Consider the following 17,230-nt stretch of genomic DNA (forward strand, 5'->3'; position numbering starts at 1 on the left):
ATTTCAACGGAAGAATTTGTTCATCCGCTTCTTCCACAAGTATTGTCGACATTTCGAGCAATTCCAACTGCCAGCGCCACTGAAGTTGAGGAAGCAATAAAACGAATGAAATTGGGGAAAGCAACAGGCTCTGATGACATTTCATCTAGGCTCTGGAAAGCGAAGTGTTGAGACCCAACACTGGTCGAGTGAATTTTTTAATTGGTTTATTAAGGGAGGTAGAATACCATATGACTGACAAGAAAGCATCACAGTTCCAATATGGGAACGAAAGTTAGATTATTGTTTAGAATGATGAGAGATCCAGTCCCAGTCCACATCCACTTGATGTTGGACCAGACCAAATGAAGAACAACTTACTCCCATGCTTTTGGTCCACGGACCCCTCGTTTGGGGTATAGCATCCAAGCATTCCAGAATAGGGACAACACATCATGGGGGCAGCGTAACCGAAAGTGGCAACAGGTCGAAAACGCTCCTTTATATATTCGCAAAAGCACGACAATGGTGCGAATTATATCCAACTTAAATCGCCAATATTTTGAGCCTATGCTAGGCCAGGAAAGTTAGTCCAACAGAATGTTGAAATTACGGTCCGATCCGGTTGCAGCCCCATACGATGAAGATTTTTGAATACATTGTTGACAAGCGTATTCTGGTTTGTCAAAAACTGGGGAACTACTGATGCAATACACGCTGCACTGTGACTCATGGAGAAACACCGTAAGAAGCAACCTCTACATTGCTTTTCTGGATCGAGAAAAGGTGAATTACAGTGTGTCACACCATCTGGTATGGTCTGCGACAACAGCTAGTACCAGAAGAATTCGTGCGCCAGTTTGAATTATTGATCCGAAAAGTAAAGTTCAAAGTGTGGCGGGTGTATCAAAACCGCATCCTGTCTCCATCAGAGAAGCTCCCTCTCACCACCACTTTTTGGTCTTGTTGTGGACGCTGTCACAAGGGACATCCAACATTTAGCGCCCTATACATTAATTTATGCAGATGTATTTTTCCTAGCGTCTCATAACAAAGTTGATCTCTAGTAAGTTGCCCAAAGATAGAATGATCAGCTCATGCAACATGGTCTTAGATTGAAAGTGAGTAAAACTGAATTTATGACGACCGATCCTAATGAAATAGACACTATCTCTGTCAGTGGCAGTGATCTGCTCAGTACTGAGCGATTTAAATATCTCATAGAGAACTGCGTTAAGACATTGTTTGACGCGGTTTAATTCCAATGCATTTTTTTACATCTACGACTAACATCTGAAATTAGGGTTTCGACTTGAACCCGAGGTCGCCGATTTCTATTGCATTTGGTAGATTCATCATCATTTTTCAGTAAAGACGCTCCAGCATCGTCAAATAGATGAGTTTTAGTTTTCACAATATAGAATTAGTAAAAAAAGTCTTGACTAAGGAACTACTTTGCGATCGCTGAAATATTTCGATACATGACGCAACACTTTATTCTAATGAACTGCAAGGAAAAGACTTTTTAAAGGTGTTCATTTAAAATATCGGCTGGGAAGTATAATTTAGACTTAATAAAAGCTTGAAAAATTTGCCAGTTTTTGACGTCGGGTTCTTTCGCAAAACCCAAGCTATTGACCTGGAAGGCAATTTCTAACAGATTTCTGGCTACAAGATTCTGATGCAGGTTAAGGAGCATCACAATTGTACAGTACTATGAACCAATGGTGACTTCTGATATAGTCAAGAAAGTTGCCTCCTACGAGCAATTGTACCCAGTGCAGGAAAGGCTTCCTAAAGGTGAAATTGTGATGGGGATGGGTGATCCTAATGCTAAGGTGGGTTAAGGTCAGCTGCGTTCCAATTGATCGACACCATGTTAACAATCAGATTGACCGCTTTGCGACTAGCAATAGATTTAGGAGTTGTCTCTTGGATGTGCGGAACAAGATCGATCCTGACGTCGGCCCCGAAACGAATCACTATCTTATGATCGCCCATGTTCCCTTGCGTGTTGCGTCCGCCATTTCTCGCAGGGTCGCAGAGCTGCGACCCCAAAAACAACATCGACCGCTTGCATGATTCAGCTATCGCTAGTGGGGGAGCTATTTTGCTAATTGGTGGGTAGATACACTAAGCAAGCCGCCGGGGAATATCGATGAACATTACGCCAACATCAACAATGTTCTTTTCTCAGGTGCTACGCCGTCACGTTCCGGACGGGCATCTCAAGATCCGGCTGGCTGCGGAATCGTGGAAGCGGATCGGCGATCGGAAGGGATTGAAGGCTGTATTGATCCCTGTGAGCGATGGCAAATGGACGCACTCAAACTCCGATACCAAGCAAAATCCCAAAAAGTTGATTGTAGTGACAAAAAAGGATTTGTTATCGCGTCGGTCAAGATGGCGCCAAAATGCAATGATTACAAAAGTGTGAAGGACGCTGACGGGCGGTTCCTCATCCACGATGACGATCTACCGAAGAAATGTAAAGAACACTTCACCCCGGGTTTGAATCGTATCACACCCAATGAGGCTTCCCGTCTTGTGAATGAAATGGTTAGACACCGTAACATGCGGATACGGACTGTTCCTTCAAGCAGAAAAGAAATCATCTCGGCCATCACTATGGAAATCTTGGGAATCTGTTACCTTTTCCCGTGAGTGGAAGAAGGGGATGATCTTTTGGATTCCAAAGAAAGGCACCTGTTTTGAATGTGACAATTGGAGAGGTATCTGTGTGCTCCCTGTCGTCGCAGATATAATAGCTAAAATAATCCTGAAACGCATCAAAGAACATCCCGAAAATTTGATGGACAGAGAGCAGACTGCTTCTTCTTTTATTTTGTTCGATCATTCACTTGCTTTATTGCTTACATTCTAGCCTAAATTTTCGATTACTTACTTACTTTTTCCCCTTCTTTTTCCAGGTTATATCGCTTAACATATATTCCAATAGTAAGTATATGAAATTCAATATTGTAATATTTTTCAATTCAAAGAACTTGCTATGGGGATTTATATAATCATTTGCTCGTTTGAAATCTTCCGGGAGAATATTATCTAGGCTACATTTAGTGAATATAGTCAGTACAGTACATAGTTCGCTTTTTATTTTTGGTATAATTTTCATTTTATAATTTATTCATTGAATCACATCAGTCAACCTTGTTTCATATTTGTTAAATATTTTCCGTTCTTATTAAAACTGATGAAACAAAAGCTCATTAGTCCTGTTTTCTCACACTGGGTACCTAAACCACCTAGATATATAAAAGTTTATTACGTTAAATTAACAAATTTTGATTACTAACACTCAAAAGACTCCTTTAGCACCCTTTCAAAAACAATTACAAATTATTTTCAAATTAATAAGATTCATCACCAAAGCCTTAACATCTGGCATAGGGCATCTGTTCCAAATCTAGGCTTTAAAATAAAGTTAATAATTGTATATTACTCTCCTCCCCGCCCCTTCAGTTCAACGTAGAAGTGCAAAATTTGGCATCATAAATGACAATATAGGGTACGGAAAGTTTGAAGGAAACCCAACTATTATTAACAAAGTTATAGAGAGTGAAATATTCTTTTTCATGTGAATTTATTGCACTCTAAAACATATATGACGTCGTCTTTATGTATCATGTATGTGGAAACATAGGTGGGACTATTTTGAATTTTTTGACGTGTCCAATTTCCGCTGTAGCAAATTACCAAAATTAAAAATTTCGCTTTGAGTAAGCCGACTGCATATAAATTGTCGGAGATTAGCCCGCCACTAAGTGATTTTTTTGAATCAAAACGCATACGATGGAATTAACAATATTAGCAAACTTAAAATAAGAATTCATTATTTGAGGTTATATATATATTATACATATATATGTATATACATGAAATTATCATAAAAGACCAGATAAATATCCTCCTGAATCGCATACCTGTCCTTTCATTATTCAAAAGAATACAATTCAATATTGACTGGGAGAATTGTAATGGCGAGTTTTTCATTATCATGATCGCAATGCAATTAGTCGGTTGGGCCACTTTCATAGTGAAGCCTTGTAAAGATAAACCGACCATCGAGTGTCACGTTATCTACGTTCTAAGTTGACTAGACTGGAACTTGGTAATGTAGGTATAATTCAACAGTTTAAGTTAAGTGAGCCAGAAAAATATGAAGGAGCTGGCTAGGTTCATTCCCATATTTACAGGAGTTAAACTGCTCGACAGATAACTATTATACAACATTCGGAATTATTCTCAAATGCACGTTGTCTCCCGTTTTCGTTATGTACAAGGAAAACCAAAGTGGATAAGACTTTTTTTTGCAATCTTTAAAAAAACATCTATGAGGATGATGACAACATAAAGTCGCGTGCCTGCCTCCAAGGCGCGCACTCGAATCAATTTATTAATGTTCGATCGTCATTAATTTACTGACGCACTGATAGTAAATGGTTTGTTCATGGAGCAGAATTACGCTGAGTAGTCACTTTCATATGCAAACACAAACGGTGGCCATAAAAGTATATTAATTCTGTAGATGTAGCCTGATATTATTGTTTATAAGAAACGATTTGAAACCTTTTCTTCGATGGTTATATCAGATAACGAATGATTTTGTATTTAGGAACCTTAATTGTGTTGAGTTTAGGAAATTCAGAGACACATAACGTGCAGATAAACAAGATTCCATATTCTCGAAGGCCAAACTGTCCCCATCCAATCTATTTTATCTAACTTCGCATGCAATATAATTCAATAATGACATTCATACTATTTTCAATTATAATCCTTTCGCAGGACAGTTACGTTTGTCAAACAAATAACAATGCCTACATACTTTCCTTCTTTTGCAATGGCTAGCAGGACCAAATTAATCTTCGCCTTCTACTTCTTCTATCATTTTCAATGCGAGTTTCAAGGGATATTCGTATATTGGTCTGTATGGTTGAATCACAGAAAAAAATCATCACCATCCCTCTAAAGTAGTGATCCATTTTTAAGGTGTTGTGTAAAACAAACGGTTCCCATACATGCAAAAAGGGAGTGCAAATTTTTTTTTTCATCAAATATAGTCATGTGAGGTATCAAATGAAAGGTTTCGATTAGTACTTTCCGAAGCCGGTCTTGATTCTGACATTTGTCGTAAGGGTGTGGAGTGCGGGGAGTCGAAAGTGATCATTTTTTTAAAGGACCCATTCTCAGAGATTACTCAACCCAAAAATCTGAAAAAATCAAGAAGCTGCCACTATGTTGTGCCTAGGCACCTAAATAACCTCCATACTGACATCTATTCGAATAAAGTTAATAATAGTACATTACTATAATTTTCAATAATTGGCTGCAGCACACCCTTTAAATTCATCCTAGTAGCAGGGCAGCAATGTAAGTTATGACATTGAGCATGATTTGACCAAGTTTGGTGGAAATCGCACTATTACTAACAAAGGTCGACGTTGTCACTTCTTTGCAAATTCAAGATTTTGTATATCAATATTACCCGAAAGTGGATATTCTTATATAATATATGTATATATTACGTACTACAGACTAATGGGACAAAGGCACACCCAACGTTTTTATAGAAGAAATACATACCTGAAGCGTCCATCTTCCGGTTTCCGGACTTGTTTTGATATACTTGATATATTTTTCTTGTTTCAACTTAATTCATGTTTGGGCCTCCGGTTGCTTTCTAAACTTTTAAGTTTTAATTGAAGTCTTCGATTGACGCGACAATTAAGAGTAGAATAAATAAGTTATGTTGCGAAATCGATAAAAGGATATCAGACAGAGGAATTCCAAATGAATGATTTGCAGTTTAGAATAATTCTGGAGACTACATAGACGGTTCAAGCGGAAGAGCGTTGCTCAAATATCTCCCTTGCTCAACAGAAATAATAGCTTCAGCTACTCTGATATTGAGAAAGCTGAATTGTTACCTTTATGGAAGCTCATACATTGGCTCTCATCAGGGTGTCTTCAATAAATGAATTGATTGTCCAACAAGTCATTCAAGATCAACCAAAAAAATTTGAGATCAATGATGTCTTGCTAAGCCCAGAGGAATAACAACAATAATTAAAACCATGAAAAGTCATAAAAAACCGGGCTGTGATGGAATTCCTGTATGCCCTGTTAGAAAGCTCAGTAAATGGGAGATAATATATTTAAATTTTACTTTTGACCCCTGCCTAAAACTATCATATTTTCCAACTACGGGGATAGACGCGATTACAGTTCCGATAACAAAGCCATCGAAAAAGACTAATTGTCTACCTATTAGTTTAATTATTGACCTATTAGTTTTCTTCTAGTATTTAAAAAAAATATTTGAAAAAGTAATACCAGCCAGAATCAATCAGTAGGACTTGTGACGCTTAATATTGAGAAAGCTTTTGATACTGTCTGGCATGAAGAGAAGGTCTTCATGATTCAAAGCGGAGTCCACCAGGGTTACATCCTACCACCGATAATATTTCTTCCTGTTATCGATTACGCTCAGAGAACCTGGAGAAATTCCATGGATGATGACATTTTTCCTCCAACATCTGTCTGCTCTTTCACCAGGTATGGACTCTGGCCAAATGGTTCTGCATTTGGAAAGAGAGCCAAGTAGTGTTGAACTCAAGATAAACATCAAGAAAACCAAGCTTCTCAATCTGGCCAGTCATCGTACTATTCATAACTGCATTAAAGGGCACAGCATTGAAAGCGTCGATCAATTTGTATATCTAGGAAGCGTGGTTGCTGGCGACGATAGCACCGAATTGGAAGTTGCCCGACGCATTAACGGTTCTAGATTCGCTTTCGTTGCCTTGTCTAAAATTTGGAAATGTAGTTATCTCAACCCCAATATTAAGCTGAGATTTCTCTGTGCTACTGTTATATGGGAGTAGCAGAGTAGCAATGGCAGTTGATAAGTCACACATTAAGGAGGGGTCAAAATTGCATTGCTGGCTACGCCATGTATTGAAAACCACTCTCTATTGCCGACGAGTGGGTCGCCCCAAGGACACTTTTTTCCTGGGAATAAGTAGAAAATTTTTGTGTCTGAATGAATAATGACATTAACTGTGTCCTACTGTTGGCGTTTTGCATTTAACTTGTTCACCCGATCCACTCAATTATCACTTGAAGTGTAGTGTGTTCAAATATTAATCTGGAAATCTGAGCTAGCTTAGTTGCATCATTTTCCAGCTATAAATTGTGACAGTGTCGGTTTGATTCTGATGCAATTCCGGGCTATTACTTTTTTGCCTTGTTAATGGTGAATCAATTCATTGCATCCCAATCATCTTAGTCACAGTCACTCCGATCAAGTGAAAATTAACTCAATATAAGAATGAAAATTAACTTATAAGACTGAATTAGCATTGACACATTTCAGCATGCCTGCTGTGGTAAATCTACACTTATTAGGGCTTCTTCACCTATGTATGATATTCCTTGCGCGAAGTATAATGAGCCAAAATTATTGCGATCAAGATTTCTTCTTAGGATGGTTACTGTAGGAAGTTGTTTCAAATAAAATGTCTGGCCATTCCTGTTGTGTTCCTGTAGATCCGCGCGAAATTCCCCATGGACATTGAATATCTTTGCGATGCCTGCAGTGGGGCTAGACTGTTTGAGGCAATTCAATTGTTCCATCAGCAGTTTGCAAATCTTGCTGCCATCCAGCGAAATGTTGATATTTCGACGGGCAGTTATCCAGCAGTTCTCAGTCGACTACTTCTTTTACGGAATCGTGTGGTGCTGTGCTGTTTGTCCTAGAGGAATCGAATAGCGCTAACCACGAGGCTGAAATCTTAGATGAAATTCCTCGTAAAACTGGCACTGTGCCCAGAGTTTATTGCTCACCTTACGCGTTATCTCCTCCAGGCGTCTTACAGCTTGAAACGAATCATCATCATCATCGTCATGAAAATTTCCGAAGAGACCATCGTCCTCGACGGCGCACTTAACTTCGTCCACATTATACTACCAGAATGTAAGAGGCCTTCAAACTAAGCTGCTAGATCTGTGGATTTCAGCCGCGTGCATTTGTGTTACGGAAACATGGTTTGACAGTTGTATTTTTAATTCTAAGCTTCTCGGTGGGTGCTCAATTTTTCGTTGAGGCAAACTCACTGGTGTTTTAGTTGCCGTGAAGCAGCATGTTCTTTTTATCTCTATCACCTTGTTAAGTACCCGCCTCTATGATGCAATCACTGAGGGCATTTCACCTTTGAATTGTGTGCTTTTCATTATTTCAGATGCTTATTTTCCATCCTCTGGTGTAGTTTCTCCAGTTGAAGAATTTTCTTTTCATCCTCTGTGGTGACTTCAATTTGCCCTCAATTGAATGGGCGACCTTCACCGTTCTTTCTAAACATATCACTCCTTTGTTTCTATCTGTCTTGGTATTCATGAATTCCTTCTCCAACACGATATTTAACGTCCATCCCAATCATAATAACCACCTCTTTGATCCAATCTTTTCAACATTCCTCACTTCCATTTCTTAGTATCTGCCTGTAACTCCACTTATTCTACAATTGATGCTCACCATCCCGCTTTTGAAGTAGATTTCCGTATTAATCGCTCCATCATACAACCAATACATAAGGCTCCAAAACTCAACTGTCACAAAAGCTACTTCATGGCCCTAAAATATTTCTGAGTTCGGTTGACTGGACCGCTACCCTCCATAAATTTTCTTGCAACTAGGCTCCCTCAGCGATCTATGACATCCTGGAAAACTTGCTTTCATGCTCCCACCTCTTGTTATAGGCTCCCTAGATAGCCGGCTTAGTTTACATTTGAAATTCGTGATGGCTTACGGGCGAAATATCGGTCTCAGCTAAAATATCGTCGTACAGGTAGTGATCTCGCCAATATTAAAGACCTACGGTCGTCCACAAAAACCTTAGAAAAGAATTAACCATTCCTCAACATGTTTATCGAATATTGAAGGAACTTTCCAACGACATGAATTTAGGCCCTTTGGGTCTCATGTCAAATCTGCCCACTTTTCGCCGGCCGCCCGGTGAACAACATAAAATTCGATGAGTTGAGAGTTCGATGAGAGCCTTTCAGTCACCTCGAATTGTGCATGTAAGCTTCTTCGAAATTAATTCTCTTCAGTTGTTACATTTACTCCGCCTTTTTCCGATAATTTTGATATTTTTGGACACTATACCTCTTTAACTCCTCTTTTGTCTCCTGCCATTTAGATATTAATGGTGGTTGTAGTCCTGACTGTTTTCCTAATATTTAAAAAAAAAAACGTGAACTAATCTCCCTTCCACTTTTGCTAATTTTTAACAAAAGTTCCTGAAGGTGCCTTTCCTCACAATTGGAATGAAGCACGTATCATCCCCCTGCTCTGTGTCCAAAATTCCAGGAAAATATGTCACAGACTACCTGTCATCTTGCTTCATACATGCCATTGCGAAGGAACAGTATGGGTAACTAACTTATTGGACTTTGCCAAATTTGTTACTAAATCCCTCAATGAAAGGAAAGGTGTGCATACAATTTATACTTATTTCTCTAAAGCTTTCCACTTCGTTGATCTTATCCTGCTTCTCAAGAAGTTAGGTTCGTATGGCTTTCCGCCAGCTGTACACTCCTGGTTAGGGTCTCTTTCAACAGTTCCGTATCAATTCCTTTTATTCCTTCATCCGGAGTTTCGCAAGATTCTACCTTTGGACCATTTTTTTTCTCCTTGTTTATTAATGATCTTCTTTCCTTATTTACTTATCTTTGTCTTTTGTATGCAGACGATTTGAAACTATTTTGTATTGTTGACCCACCTGCAGAACTCCATTCTCTGCAATCAAATCTCGACACTCTGTCTCGTTGGTGTATGCAAAGCAAGTTGGCACTTATGTTAGTAAATGTTTCACTTTAATTGTTTCCCCGAAATTTCCCTACACTGTTTATCATTTGGATGGCAGCCACTTTCAATTATTTCCTCTTATAAGGATGTTGGCCTAACATTCGACAGCAAGCTCCGGTTTAGTTGTCATTACGTTGACATTTTCAACCGAGCCTACAGAATGCCTAGTTTCGTTCTTCGCTCCTCCTACCACTTTAGGGATTCGTCAGTCATTCTGTATAACTCCTTCGTTCATAATATTGTAGAATAGGCTTCAGTAGCATTGTGATGATTACGCTACAGAATCAGTTCAGTAGAAATTTACTCGCTCTCTGCTTTTTAAAAAGACCCTTCCCTATTCATGTTACCTTGATCGTCTTGCATTTCTTAACATGTCGTCTCTTCAACAGATCTTTAGCTGATGCGTGTGCTCTTTATAAATTATGCCATGGCCTAATGGGCGGTTGTTTAATTTCTGAAATTCAACTCCGAGATTCTTCATAGTATCGGCAATTCAAACGTTTTTAAGGTGCCTTTCGCGAGGGTCTTATGCTTCTAACGTAGCAACCCCCTGGTCCGCGAATGCTTTGTTTAATTTTTTTTGTTTTAATTTAAATAAATTGTTTAAATTTTGTTTGTTTAAATAATAAATTGTTTAAATTTAAGTAAGTAAATAAATTAAAAGAAAATCTTGTAACTGACGGCACCTATTTGTCTTCCATTTGTCGCCACGAGCTGAGACCCACTATCTTTTTGTGATTTTATTATATTTAGTCGTTAGAAACGATTTCCAGGAATGAAACGTGCTTAATAGTAGTAATCGAATATGTTACAGTATAACTCTATTATATATATTATATAAATTCATTTTGACAACGACTGAAACTCGAAACCGTCTAAAGATTACCCATTATAATTCTTAGATTTTTTAAAATTCTTAAAATTTCAAGATGAAAAAAGAAAGTTTCAATTTTGTCAGCTCATGCTATTTCAGGGTGGATTCCCATAAACTCTACAATTTATTTCCGGATAAAACGCTATAATCATTATTCAAATAAGATCTTCTCCGAGCGTAGTTTCCTTATCATTATGTAACAGTACCTAATTAATATACACGTTCAAGTCACCTCAGTGGTAAATTTTTCTACACGTGATGTGAATGACACTCTCCCTTAAGGACACAGTTGGGATACAACTAGAGCGTAATAAAAATAAAAACAAGAATTGTGACTTATTATATCTGATCCCTTCGTTTGAAATGCTATTTCTATAAATGAACTTCCGGTGAGCGCTGAGGTGATGTCCCAAAAACATTAACCGAGGGTTGCGTGCAAAGTAGTAGGGGGAAATCTCATGAGTCAATTCGGCTGAAAAAACATAAATCCTTCAGTTCAACGCCCCTGAGGGTAAGCCTACGTACACGATGACTTGTATACATATGTATATTTTCTAAGTCTGCTTCCATTGTAATAGCAAAGCATCCTAGAGATCGAATATTTCCAATTCCTGCTGCCTTCACAAAAAGATACATTTGTGGCGTAAGTTATTTATTACCAAACAGCAAAGAATTGTTGTTAGATAAAAAAAATCCCATCGAGCTCCAGACAACCTTGACTTGTTGCTGGAAGTCCCAAAGCTTCAGCTGGAAGTCTGTACAGTTTTCCAAGTCTGTTCAGATAAACTGCATAGATCTTAAGAGAAATCTTGTTTCCTGCGTCGAAGATTGTTTCACGAAATCCAACTCTTAAGACGATAAAACTGAGACTGGTGAGCATGCTTGGATAAATCTTGGCCTTCTTTAGTATCTTTAGTACCATGTTGGCGTCAACATATGCTCGGTATACGCATGCTTGGTACTGGTAAAATGTGCGCCGTGTCTGCAAGAAACACTCAACAGTGGTATTCCCGTCGGTTACAAACTATTGTTCGTTGTCAGTCAAGTACGGTCTTAGGAGAAAGTGTTTAGTCCTTGCCGGGATCCTTGGTGCATAGTGTAGTAATGAGATACTTGTGTTTGTGTTTTTAGTGGTTTCTCGTGTTTGGTGTTAAGAAATTGTGTTTTTGTTTAGTGGCATAAAGTGGAACGTGCGGAAAACGTATTTTGGAAAAGTAAATAGCATTTGAGATGAGTGGGTTATAATTTGTGTACAATTAGTGGTTGGCAACATGTGTACGTGAATTGCTAAGGGATGAATCGCATGAAGTGCGTTAAGTGCAACTGGCCATTATGTACTGTGTATAGCCGACTTATTGCAAAGCGCCCGGTTCCGTTACTGGATAGACATTTACATTAAGGATTACTGTGTTAAGAATCTTCCGCAATTAATCGACTTCCAAGGTACTTCCTAATTATAATAACTCTTTAAGATGTTATGCTCACCGAGTTGTAAAATTAAAAGCTCTTAATTCACTATCCGCAATCTGGGGCTGAGTTTATGAAAAAAAATTAATAAAAGTATATTTGGAGTGATCCACTATTAGCCGAAATCTTATAGTAAAATTTGGAAATATTTTACTCATTTCTGGTATAATTGTGTACTCGTATGTTTGTAGTCCAGGACTAAAAAAGAACAACTCCTGTCATGACTCAGTTCCCGAAATTTCATTGCGCAAGTACGGATATGACTCATTAGAGGCTTATTTATTTCCATTACTGTTGATCTAAAAGGTTCACCGTAGTGTAGTTTGCGATTGTGAGAAGTAATAATTTTCAAGAGTTAAGTTAAGTAATTATGAAAACACCAGATATTATCTGAAGCAATCAAAAGATGGAAAAAGTAAAATTAGTGATTGCAGTGTTCGTGTAAAATGCAACTTATTCTCATCAGGTATTTCGTAAAAACCTCGGTTTTTGCGAATCTTTATTTATCCATTCCGGCAACTGATGGTTTCTCAATAGTTAACTCATACCGAAAGTGAACTTCTGAACCAATTTCGATATTTGACCTTCCGAGGTGTTCTCTTTACAATCACCTCAGTCCTCTATTCGCATCATTTGAAACGCTGTTTCTAGTTAAGAGCCATTTGTTTACTCGATTAAGTGCTGACGCTTCAATTTTTCCGGATGGTTTTAGGCGCTTCTGTAGATCCTTTTAATGTCCTCTGTTATTCATTCAATAGCCAATATCCCCTCTCCAGTTAGCAGACCACCTTAGAACACTTCGCTTGAATGCATTAATCAGGTAAGTTTCTGAGTTAGGTTACTGAAGGTTAGCTATATATTTACCTTTGCCCAAATAGCTAAATTTGTCCCTTGGCTTACGTACCTTGATTCGATATTTTCAATTGCATTTCTGATTTTTGAGTTTCCAGTGGGTATTATGAATTTATGTTCAAAATGTACAAAACTTTCCGTTTCTATCTGGATATTTTTTTAAATAGCGCAAGAAAATATACATTTTAGGTAGCCTTCTTATCTTTCTTCCTATTTGTATAGTACAAATCTGATCCTAATAAATCTAGGAAGTTACTCTGCATCATACATAACTGCTGTTCCCTTTGATGGTTATACTGTACCTATAAACTGAAGTAAATCGACCAGTGCCATATCCGACAGAAATTTTAAAGTATTTCCTAATTCTAAGTATTGTAGCATGGCGTCTGGTTTTAAGTATTCCCCCAGGTTTATATCCCACTTTATACAAGTGCCGTACATTGTCCTAGAGTGGTCACCATAGAATCTCCTGATGGTGCTTCCCTAGTTGATAGTTTAGCTTGCAGTGACTAGTGAGTATATCTACTATCTTCCCGGGCGTTTTAGTTTATGTTTCCCGTGAGCACCCTGGATTGTCCCATTTTTGTTAGTTTGTCCAGGACTTTTTCCGAATAAAGGATATACCTTACATGCTTCATTTTTGAAAAACACTCAACTAAGTCTGAAAAAGTCCAGCAATGTTAGGCCATATGTAGTCAAATCTACTAGTCCTTTATAATCTAAGAAGCAATATCTTGTTAGGGATTTGCTAGCGTGTTAATGTCCCTTTTCTTGAAGGATAATAAGAAGGATAAGAATATTTTAGGAGTTTCAGGGTTCTTTACCAATGTTTTTGCTTATAGTAAATATTTGGTCCGTATGTTAGACCTGGATGCCAAACTTTATGGAAGGATAGCGTCAAAAACAATCTTTATTTCAAAGCCTAGCTTTCCTTTGGTGGATTTGCATCCTGATGTTCATTACATTGTATGTGTCACATACAAATCAAGAATTAGGAAGTGAAGTAGTTTTCACATCGAGAGAGAAAGCCTCCCGGGAAGTTTCGTAGCACAGGTGATAGGCTTATCCCTTTCCTTAAAATGTTCATTATTTATAGTGATATACAAGAAAGAAGTAACCGATCCTTTTTTCACCATTCAATGCGGCTGATATTCAATGCTAACCATTGATAACACTTCGATCAGCCCTAATTATTAGCTCGTAGCCCGAAACATTTATAATTCAGAGAGTCCTCATAAAGCATGACAAAATCTGCTCCATCTGAATAAGCAATTTTCGGTAGACATTCCTTTGAACCAGGTATTTGTTGCTTTAAATTGATTCGATTTGTGCCTCCTGCGCATTTATCTTAGTTGTGCCTTTTCGCAGATAGGTGCGGTTTTGTGTTAATGTAGTTCGTGCTTACCATGAGAAACAAAGCAGTTTTTTCCATGATCATTCCATTTACCTTCTATTTAAGGATAATTAATTTCCAAATTGTACTCCTATTGCAACAATTTAGTTTTATAATAAAAACGGGATCCTAATTCAAAATTTTGAAAATATTGTCTGATTTAGATATAGGAAAAATTAGAATTGATGTAACCCTTATGTGGGACATGCGTACGTCAACCACACTTCTGTGCCATCGTTCCTGGCAATGTGTTTCAATTCTATACACGAGAAGTTTCCACTCTTCCTTGACTATCATGCATCATGTACTTCTAGGACGAACTATTCCTCGGCTATTTCGGGAAATCTGGTCATGCTATGCAGTGGAGTTGTCGCCCTTTCCCAATGTCTGACCTATCCACTGCCACTTCTACCTTCTGATCAGCACATGCATCTAGTCGTTTCTGATTGACGCAAACCGAGGTATTCCGATGACACGACGTAGACACATAAGCTAGTGAATTTTGCAACTTTTGAGAAACAGTGACAGTCATTTTGGTTGATGTCCAGATTGTTGCATTTAAGGATTTTGAACAAAACCACAAAGGTGGATTTAGCGTTGTTAATGCATCGGGGGACATGAAGTTTAGTGCATTGGAAGAAACAACACTTTCTGGATATATAAATTGTTCCACGCCTTCGGTATCTTATGCGATTGATTATCTTGATATTTACTTTTAAACGACTTTGTTCTAAATCCAGAGCCATTTGGCCTAAGTCCATGACTCAGTGACTCCGCATAGTACTACAGTAATGATCCAAAGGGTGATGATGTGGTTGGTACAGCAGGGTCCAGAGCGCCGACCAAGCTTTCAACGTATTCTGCGATGTCTTCCAGAATTATTCAAACTTTAGCTTTGCGATAGTAAGGAACACGTAAATATTTGTAGAATTATCGGGCCAAGCCGGATACTCTTTTTTGGAATCTTAAAGATGACCTCTTTTTGCACTTACTGTGAAAGTTCTCAGATTCTCAGGAAAATACTACTCTTTCCTTCATTCACTTCCCATATATTTTTTAAAGTTTCTCATTTCTGTGTAAAATAGGTGAACTTTATTACTTATTGTTCTCTTGCATAAATGATTACTCATGTTATTTTCACCTCTTTAATCTTAGAGTCCATATAAAGTGCTAATTTTATATACTTCTTCATATCTTTACATCCTCCCAGGAGAGAAGGAAGAATGGTCCATTGGTGAGAATTTCGTTATATTTTCTTTCGGGTTGGTAACTTCTAATTTGCTAGTCGAATTGGCAACATTTGGACATCAGTCAAATCTAAAGGGTAGTTCTGCTGTGGATATCCGGGGGTTCCGGTTGCTCTTCCGGGAGGGCATCTAGTTGTCCTCACTCCACTAATGCAATAACGGCCAATTTGAGAGACAGAACAAAGTGGTCCCTCGTTGTACGTTAATAAAATCCACTATAAAGCTTTTGGCGAAAGCAGAAGTGATCTTTTTGATTTTCAGAACTTTATTTCCGAAATCTTCTTTCCGAACCTTTTTTGTGAAGAGAAGCGAGACTTTCAGAAATTTGAATTCGTTCGCACACGCAATTCTGAAATGAGAACTGCATTCGAAACCTGCTTCATATGCCAAACGAGGGTTTTCTAGAGGGTGTACAGATAGATAGCTTGTATAGAATTTGGCTTTGTGTCTTCATACTGAAGTCTATTGGCTTATTGAATATCCTACTAAAGTTCGTTTAAAAGAGTAATCCATTAATATGTGCTAGGCTTTATTCGCCGCCCATTCTGGCGCATGAATTTGCTATGCATGCCTAGTTTGGTTTTCCATATGGTTTTTGCAACTGTCGTTTTGTTTTTTTCCAAATGAAAGTGGGGATTTGTTAATTGCAAGTTCAAGTTCTTACTATATAAATTGCCATTCGAACTCTTTTCTTCATTTCATTTCTTTTATGTCCCGCTACCCACTTTGGAGTTACTTCGTTTTTGAGTTGTCTTAAGGTTTTCCTGACATTCCTACAGTAACTTCGACCAGGCTTCAGTTAATTTTTAGGATTACTTGTCGATCGGAGAGAATTTGGATTTTAGTGCGTGTGTTCTTCCTCCGTAGACCTTTTCTGACTCTTTGGGCGACCGCATGCACTTCTGCGTGGAATACAGTGTTGTATTGACCTTGGGGTACTCATCTACCATGTTTTTAGAATTCACTTCTTGTATCTCTGCTCCTATTCCATCTTATGTTTTTTATTCATCCGTAAACCATAGTATCTGGGAGTGTACAGTCGATACCCAGTGAACAACTTGAGTTGTCAAAGGTTTCATCTTGGTAAGCGTCTTGGCTTTTCTCTCCTGAGAACAAAAACGATGATTTGGAAATTTTTCAGAGACTGATCTGTTATACTTGCAAATAAGAATGCACTCTCAACCATAAAGTTACCTTTGATTAGATATAGATTCAATACAATTCATGTGAATCAAAATAGGTGAACAAAAGCTGTTGCCTGTCGTTCTTTTACTTGACCCTTTGCACAATTGCCGAACAAAACACTGAGGAAGGGTAAAACTGACTCCTGAAATACGGTATTTGGTATAATAGAGAAAATTGTAGTTCGAATGAAATCGGAAGGAATTCTCTGAGATTCGCTAAAACATTTGTAATCACGTGGCAGATCCGTTGTTTGGATCGTGGAAGAGGTCAGACTTCCAATAGTAATAAATAGGTTCTATTGATAATGGTAATAAAATCAGGGAAATTTCATAACGCCTTCCTTA

The 17,230-nt window shown here is 38.1% G+C and overlaps 1 protein-coding gene across 3 annotated transcripts in view; it reads left to right on the plus strand.

Annotated features, from left to right (window-relative positions):
• LOC119657570 (irregular chiasm C-roughest protein) overlaps positions 1 to 17,230 on the plus strand; it is a 269,666-nt gene that overhangs the window by 166,211 nt on the left and 86,225 nt on the right. For 2 of the 3 annotated variants that reach the window (XM_038064530.1, XM_038064535.1), the window contains exon 1: positions 11,671 to 12,185. The gene's annotated coding sequence lies outside the window, so the exon portion shown is untranslated. Of the gene's footprint in view, positions 1 to 2,909; positions 2,938 to 11,670; positions 12,186 to 17,230 lie in introns of those variants that run through there. The other variant, XM_038064531.1, reaches the window with a different exon arrangement.

This window comes from Hermetia illucens, chromosome 5, assembly GCF_905115235.1.
Source record: "Hermetia illucens chromosome 5, iHerIll2.2.curated.20191125, whole genome shotgun sequence".
Classification (NCBI taxonomy): domain Eukaryota; kingdom Metazoa; phylum Arthropoda; class Insecta; order Diptera; family Stratiomyidae; genus Hermetia; species Hermetia illucens.